We start from the raw sequence: 8,519 nt of genomic DNA, 5'->3' as shown, positions 1-8,519 counted from the left end.
ATAGTAAAACAGTATAGTAGTGATCATATATGGTGGACATAAGTAACTGAGGTTATACATAGGGTGCCTTGAAAGATAAAGCCTTAAAAGAAACAAGATATATGTTATAAGGGAATCCATGGCCCATTTCAAAATTGACCTGAACCTACACTGAAGACACAGAATGTGAACAGTAGAAGGGCTAATAAGTCTGTTATGTGCTGCGCCAATGGCACAGGAATAAACTGGTTATGATAATACTAAAGTTTTTTTTAATTACTCTTGCTTGTTATTACATTTTAAACATCACAGCAAACTAGATTCAATGATTTTTTTTACTGTTCCTATAAAAAGCAAGAATGTACAAGCGTTTCGTCTTTGCTCTAAACAAATTCAATTCTGAAAATTATTAATACCTTTTGAAAGACCTTTTCTACTAATGTATGTGAGAGACTGAAAAATGGAGGACAGTAGCTGTCCATTTCTCACCTACTATGTCTCAGTGGACTATGGCAGTAGAACCTTTTAAGCATAGAAATCAGACACTAATAATTAACAGTTGACTAAAAGCAAATCATCCCACATAGATAGTGCATTAAAGATAACTAGCATTCACCTGTTTTGTTTCCAGTGCTGTGCTTGTTTATAAGAAACACAGGCATTTAAAGAAAATGCAATAGAGAGTTCTTTCTGAGGTAGCTGGAAAGTTTTATCTCTATGAAATTTTTATAAAGCTACTGCAGTGGGACTGTTGTAACCCCTGCCAAAGTCCTATGCCAACAGACAAAGAGTCTTAGGCCACAGTGACAGCTGCTGAGAACCACAGTGCAGGTAAACAACAGTAGCAAAGCCCTGTGTGGAAAACATAATGGTGCATTGATGATGAGCTACACTGTTGTTTTTTGGTGGCTTATCGAAGTCTGTTTTTTGAAACAGAAGGTCTGCTGTCACTTCAGTTATTAATGAGCAGAATACGCAGGAAATTACAGGAAATGTGTTTTACTCCAGCCGCAACACACAATAACTTCTTATAAGGTCTCAAAAAATATTAAAAGTGGTTTGCTATGTTTAAGCTTTCTAAGTTATTTCTGTACTATGGTTCCAGAAAGTCCACCAGTAATGACAGCATAATTTTCCACAAAAGGAAGGAGCAAATGTTTATTCAGCTGTTGTTGATTTCAGGCCAGGCCTTTTTTTCTTTGGGACCCTGGTGCTGTTTTAGATTTCCTGCAACTAAATTATGTAAGAGACCTTACAGAAAAGTCCAGGCAATAGGAAATATATACCAATCACCATGCTGGATATTCTTCTAAATTAACAAAGGTGCTGTGGTAATATAAGACCCTTAACAGGTGTACCTGAGCACAAGGACCAAAGGTGACAAACTTGTCTCCAAGGCGACAGAGGACACCGAACAATAGTGCTAGACAGTATTGGTAAAAGGAGATTTCCCATAGGACTGGTATAAGAAATGCAGTACACGTCCTTTAGTGTTTTTAACTGTGGAGTTCCACTGCAAGAGACAAAGCAGTAGTGCTGACCTTAGGTTAACATATTAATTTGCAATTATATTATTTTATTTTATTTTTTTACACCAAAATTCAGAATGCACTCTTGTTTCCAAAAAGTGAGACAACGTTTTCCTTGGTTCATAATAAATGAATCACTTCACTATGAGGTGCTTAAATTTTAATGTAACACATTATTTAAGTTGTTGTTCTTCTATGTATGACCTGAAGTACATATTTTGGCTGAACTGGCACTGTGGAACAACCCAGTTTGACATGCAAAACTTTTTAATTAACATCCACAAACATTTCAAATGGAATCCCTAGCACGTAACATATAAATACAACAACATGCAAACTGTAGAAGACAAACACTAGTTCCTTCTTCCTGTCTTGATCAAGTTTAGTATAATAAAAGACTGTATTGCTTAATAGCCTCCCCAAGTGGACAGTGTTCACATAAAAATGTTTAACATTGTCCTGCATCATACATAGGATACTTATCTAAGTTACTGACATTTATCAGTGCTAAAAAATTTGAAATAATTACAGTAAAAGATCAATTTATCTTTGAGTGGTACTTAGTTAATCAGACTTACGCATACACTTATACAGTTAATCAAAATAACTAGTTTCTTTTTTTTAAAGGCAAAAATGACAAAAGTCATAACATTTATGTTAAAACTTCACATAAATGAATTCTTAAAAATATATCATTTAAAGCTGCTCTATTGATTCAATAACTTTGATCATTTGTGATTACAAAATGTGGCGAGTGGAGAACAACTCAGTCAGACGAGTGATTTTCCCACAACCTAACAACCCAAATGTTCTTATCATGTGTAATTCCTTTTTAAAAAATAGTTCTATATTGCTATATTACAGTTCTCAGACAGATATGGTGAATGTATGAAAAAAATGAACTGCTGGCTTTCACAACCCCTCTTTATGACATAAGTAGCCTGATATAACTCTCTGTGTCTGTGTAACCCCTATAGACATGGTTACTAGTATTTTCTTGTTTTTACCTGGTAATATTATTTCCGACACCCCTTGAACACACTTTGATTTTCCGTAGTTCAGTGAATGCAACAAAAGCACGTTGCTGCATTAAGCTAGGCAAAACGGAGCAAGACACCGAGAGCAAATAACAAGCTACACAAGGCCTTTATGTGTTTTACTCTCGACCAAAACCAGGCAGAGCGTGTATTTGTTTCTTGGGAATTCCGACTGGTTTTTTGTGATCCTGGATCTGAAGTGGTTCTGGATATGGATGGCGAGCCAGACCCTGTGAAAACTCTTGGCGAATCCAAAAGCAGTGTGGCCAGCTGCTCTGGATGCAGGAGTAGAGTTACAGTCTGAATTACTTCGAATCGCAGGATTTCAGATAAGCAAGAACAAAAACTGCTTACTTCATACGGATTGTTTCTCTGGGAAACTATTGAACTCCCAATATCCTGCTCATCAGGAGTCAGGTCTAAAGAGACTACTTATTTTATTTTATTTTGTTGTTATTTTCAAAAGAGCGCTCTTCTCTGTTGATCTTCTGTTAATTTTCTATGCTGTTTACATTGGATTATTGCACCACTGTAACATTGTAATAAATCTGCCGGCTGTTCAACACTCAATTCTCTCAAATTTATTTTACTCCTCTCGAATCTAGTCTATAAGTTTAACCCTACTATACTAAGCAGGTGTTACATAAAAGTGGCGAGCCAGCCAGGAGGAGTTTGGCTATTTAATGCCTTTAATCCAATCATTGGCACACAGTTGGCAGTTTTATGACAATTTTTGCACATTTTTCCACTGAAGTAACATGGATGTCATTGAACGTGAACGTATCAAGGTACCAAATGCTGTACTAATCAGTGGGTTTTCTGGTACAGAGACTGATGAAGAAGTTGTTAAGTTTTTGCAACACTATGGTTCTATTGCACGAACAGTGAAAATTGCTAGTTCTGACCCTGACTTTAAAGATACAGTTATAGTTGAGTTTGAGTATGGCACAGCCATTGAGTCGATTCAGGGTGAACTACCCTGTCACAGAACAACATCTGACCCAAATGTAGTTCACAGCATCCAACTCTTATCCCCAATTTACAGTGCTAAGCTAACGGCTAGTACTACAGAGTCTTACCTTTCTAATTTAAAGGGTATTGCTAAGGTGAGTGGGGTAGATTATGAGAAAATGCTACTTAGTGAACTTAACAAACTTCAGGCCTCTGCTGGGGAAAGGGAGGGTACAGCCCCCTCTAAGGTCATTTCAGTAGATGACCCAGTCCCTTTAATACCTGGTTCTGTTTTGAGACGACCAAGCAGTGAAACTATCCCACCCACTCTGACCACTGACACCATCAATCCTTCCCTTACTGACAGACCAGCTCCTATTTTGAACCCTGAACACTTGACCACACCTGAAGTCCAGAGGGTCATTGTGGAGCACATTGTCAAAAGTACTGACATGTCCCAATCCTATCCAAGCTCTGCGAAATTCAGGTCCTTTTCTGGAAAAACTCCATGCCCTAATACGGAGGTTGACTATGACACTTGGCGAAGTCATGTTGAGTTTTATCTTGCAGATTCTTCTGTTCCTGAAAGACAAGTAGTACGGAAGATCATTGATAGCCTCTTACCGCCAGCTGCAAACATTGTTAAACAATTGGGTCCCTTGTCCAGCCCCAAAGACTTTTTGAGCTTGCTTGATTCTGCATATGGAACTGTAGATGACGTTGATGAGCTGTTCGCAAAATTCTTGAGTACAAACCAAAATGCTGGCGAAAAACCTTCAGCCTATGTGCACAGGCTGCAGACTACCCTTGACAAAGTTGTAAAAGGGGGAGGAGTCCCAGTTAGTGATTTCGATCGGCAGCTTTTGAAGCAGTTCTGTAGGGGATGCTGGGATGATAACCTAATCGCTAGCCTCCATCTAGAGCAAAAGAAATCCAGTCCACCCTCCTTTTCTGAGCTGCTTTTACTCTTGCGAACAGAGGAAGATAAGCAGGCAGCCAAGTCAACTCGCATGAGGCAGCACTTGGGAATTTCAAAAGTAAAGGTGCAGTCCAATCCTTTAAATGTTTATCCAAACACTGAGTTTCAAGCTGCTGCTGCTGCTGACAGCTCCGCTCAAGCATCTGCCAAGAAACTGCAAAAGCAAATTGCTCAGCTGCAAGAACAGTTAAGTTCCTTAAAAGCTTCAATGGAAACCATGGTTGCAAAGAAACCTCAGGCAAAGTTCCCAAAAGCTGTAAAGAAACAGCAGCTAAAGGAGGCACAAACACAGAACTCTCCGTTGAAAAATGAAGGCTTTGGCAAAAACAAAAAGCCTCGCCCATGGTTCTGCTTTAACTGTGGCGAGGATGGCCATATAGCTCCCTCTTGTGACAATGAGCCGAATCCCAGTACTGTTGAGGCCAAGCGGAAAGAGCTAAGGGCAAAACAAAAAGCTTGGGAAGACCAATCTGACTCTGATTTAAACTAGTTCCTGTTTCAGTTGAGGGACAAACTGGAACTAGAAGCGACAAAAGTCCCACTCAAAACCGCCCAACAAAAAAGTGTTGTGCACAAACAAGTATGCGTCATTCCAGCTTTCCAAAGGGCTTAATTGGCAAGAAGTGCACAGCTAATGTCAACATAGCTGGAGTGAGTTGCAATTCTTTGTTAGACTCTGGGTCGCAAGTAACGACTATTTCACACTCATTTTACCAGAAACATTTGTCTGATCTTCCCATCCAGCCAATCAGTGACTTAGATGTTGAGGGTGCAAATGGACAAGTTGTACCTTATCTAGGGTATGTAGAAGTTCCAATTGGCTTTCCAAAAGAGTTTGTTGAGTCTGAGCCCCAAATTTCTACATTAGCTCTCATTGTCCCTGATTTACGTTCCAGCACAGACTTACCAGTTTTAATTGGTACAAATGCCCTTGATGTTTTATATGAGGAACACTGTAGGGATACTCCCATTTCATCAGCTGTCTATGGCTATAGTCAGATTTTAAAAATCCTTGAACATAGACATGAAACAAAAAGCACAGGAAAGCTTGGACTAATGACACTGAGGGGCAACACACCTTACGTAATACCAGCTCATGAAAGGGTTTGCCTAGAGAGTTACGCCCACCTAAATTCACCACCCACTGACAGATGGGCAGTTGTAGAGCATCCAACTTCCTCAGCCCTTCCGGGAGGAATCTTTGTCGATTGCTGCCTTATCACAGTGCCACGTCAAAGTCCTTACAAGCATCCTATTTGGATCAGAAACGAAACCGATCATGACATCATCCTTCCTGGCAACTGCGTTCTTGCTGAACTACACATTGCAGACCAAGTCCTTGAAACTCAAACCACGTCGAGTGCAAACTCTGCAGGCTGTTGCAGCCTGTCTGCAGACTCATGTTCATCACCCAGTGACCAGTTGACCTTTGATTTTGGCGATTCACCTCTGCCCGAGGAATGGAAAAGTCGGGTCACGCAGAGTCTTAGTGCCTACCGTGACGTTTTTGCATGCCACGACCTCGACTTTGGCCATGCCACTAAAGTTAAGCATAAGATCAAGCTTAAAGACGAAACGCCTATAAAACAGAGATCGCGGCCCATTCGTCCAAATGACTACGAAGCAGTCAGGAAACACCTTAAAATGCTTCTCGATGCTGGGGTAATAAGACAGTCAGAATCTCCCTTCTCATTCCCCATCGTTGTAGTCAAGAAAAAGAATGGTGAGGTACGCCTCTGTGTGGATTACCGCAAGCTTAATGTGCAAACGGTTAAAGATGCTTACGCGTTGCCAAACCTCGAAGAGACCTTCTCCGCCCTATCTGGTTCAAACTGGTTCTCTGTCATGGACTTGAAGTCAGGCTATTACCAGATAGAGATGGAGGAGGAGGATAAAGCCAAAACAGCCTTCGTATGCCCACTGGGGTTTTATGAGTTCAATCGAATGCCCCAAGGCATCACAAATGCTCCCAGCACCTTTCAGAGGTTAATGGAGAGGTGTATGGGAGACATTAATCTCAAGGAGGTACTCGTCTTCCTAGACGATTTGATTGTTTTCTCAGACTCCCTCGAGCAACATGAACAGAGGCTAAAGCATGTTTTGGACCGTCTTCGTGAATATGGCTTAAAGTTGTCCCCGAAAAAATGTCGCTTTTTCCAGACATCAGTTAAATATTTGGGCCATATTGTCTCCAAAAATGGTGTGCAAACAGATCCTGAAAAGGTTGCTACTATCAAGACCTGGCCAGTGCCACAAAACTTGAAACAGTTGAAGTCATTCTTAGGGTTCACAGGCTATTATCGCCGATTTGTTAAGGACTATTCAAAGATAGTCCGGCCCTTAAACGATCTCACATGTGGCTATCCACCTCTCAGAAAAGGCCAGAAGCAATCAGGCACTTCCAAATATCTCAATCCTCGAGAACCCTTTGCAGACAGATGGACGCCTGTTTGTCAGTCAGCCTTTGAATGCATTAAGGAGAAGTTAACATCATCCCCTGTATTGGGGTTTGCAGATGCAAAGCTCCAATATGTTCTGCACACTGACGCTAGTACCACGGGCCTGGGTGCCGCTCTTTATCAGGAGCAGGATGGTAAAATGCGCGTCATTGCCTATGCTAGTAGGGGATTGACACCAAGCGAGACCAGATATCCAGCTCATAAGCTAGAATTTCTAGCTCTGAAATGGTCCATTGTCGAAAAATTCCATGATTACCTTTACGGTAACGAGTTCATCATTGTAACGGATAACAATCCGCTTACATATATTCTGACCACGGCAAAACTTGACGCAGCGAGTTATCGCTGGTTAGCAGCGTTGTCTACCTTCAACTTCCAAATCAAATACAGAGCTGGGAAGGCTAACCAGGATGCCGATGGCCTATCACGGAGGCCTCATCAAACTCTGGCTGCAGATAGTGTGACATTGGAAGAGGAAAACAGGATTCAACAACTCACCTCACGTCTTCTCGGATCCCTTCCAAGCTCTAACAGTGTATGCCCTGACACTGTAGCAGCTATATGTAATAAGCATCTTCTCAATGAGAACAGTGAGAACTCACCTTGTGTCATTCTGGTTGAGTCCTTGGCTATGAGTGCTGATGCCATTCCTGATGCATACAGTGATGCTGAAATATCTGGTCAAGTAGCTGCTCCCTTGTTTTCTGAGCATGAGCTTAAAGAACACCAAAGATCTGACCCAAGCATAAACCACGTCATTCAGTTACTGGAATCTGGTGCTGATGTTCCACGTGAAAACAGGTCTGAAACATTTGATATAAAACTGATGCTCAGAGAATGGAAACGTTTTGAAATGAGAAATGGCCTTTTATATAGGAAACGACAGTGTGACTCAGTTACAACTTACCAGCTTGTACTCCCTGTCTCTCTTAGGTCTACCGTTCTCAAGCTGCTCCATGATGATATGGGTCATATGGGGTGGGAGAGGACTCATGATCTAGTAAGGGCAAGATTTTATTGGCCTAAGATGGGTGCTGATATTGAGACTAAAATAAAGAACTGTGGTCGTTGTGTTAGAAGGAAGTCCTTGCCTGAAAAAGCAGCACCACTGGTTAACATCAAAACCACACGCCCAATGGAATTGGTGTGTATGGACTTTCTTTCTATTGAACCCGACAGTAAGAGTACCAAAGACGTGTTGGTCATCACAGATCATTTCACGAAATATGCAGTGGCCTTGCCCACCCGAGACCAAAAGGCAACCACTGTGGCAAAAAACCTTTGGGAAAACTTTTTAGTTCACTATGGGTTCCCCGAACGCCTCCATAGTGACCAGGGGAGGGATTTTGAGTCACATGTGATTAGGGAATTGTGCTCAACCACAGGCATTAAAAAAGTAAGGACCAGTCCTTATCACCCAAGAGGTAACCCCGTTGAGCGATTCAATCGCACCCTGCTTGGTATGCTGGGCACCCTGAAGGATGAGCAAAAGATTCATTGGCGTGATTTTGTCAAGCCTCTTACCCACGCCTACAACTGTTCAAAGAGTGAGGTTACTGGTTTTAGCCCTTACGAGCTAATGTTT

Source organism: Rhamphochromis sp. 'chilingali' (genome assembly GCF_963969265.1).
Source record: "Rhamphochromis sp. 'chilingali' genome assembly, chromosome: 2".
In the NCBI taxonomy this organism is placed as follows: Eukaryota; Metazoa; Chordata; class Actinopteri; order Cichliformes; family Cichlidae; genus Rhamphochromis; species Rhamphochromis sp. 'chilingali'.
This window is presented reverse-complemented; position numbering follows the sequence as displayed.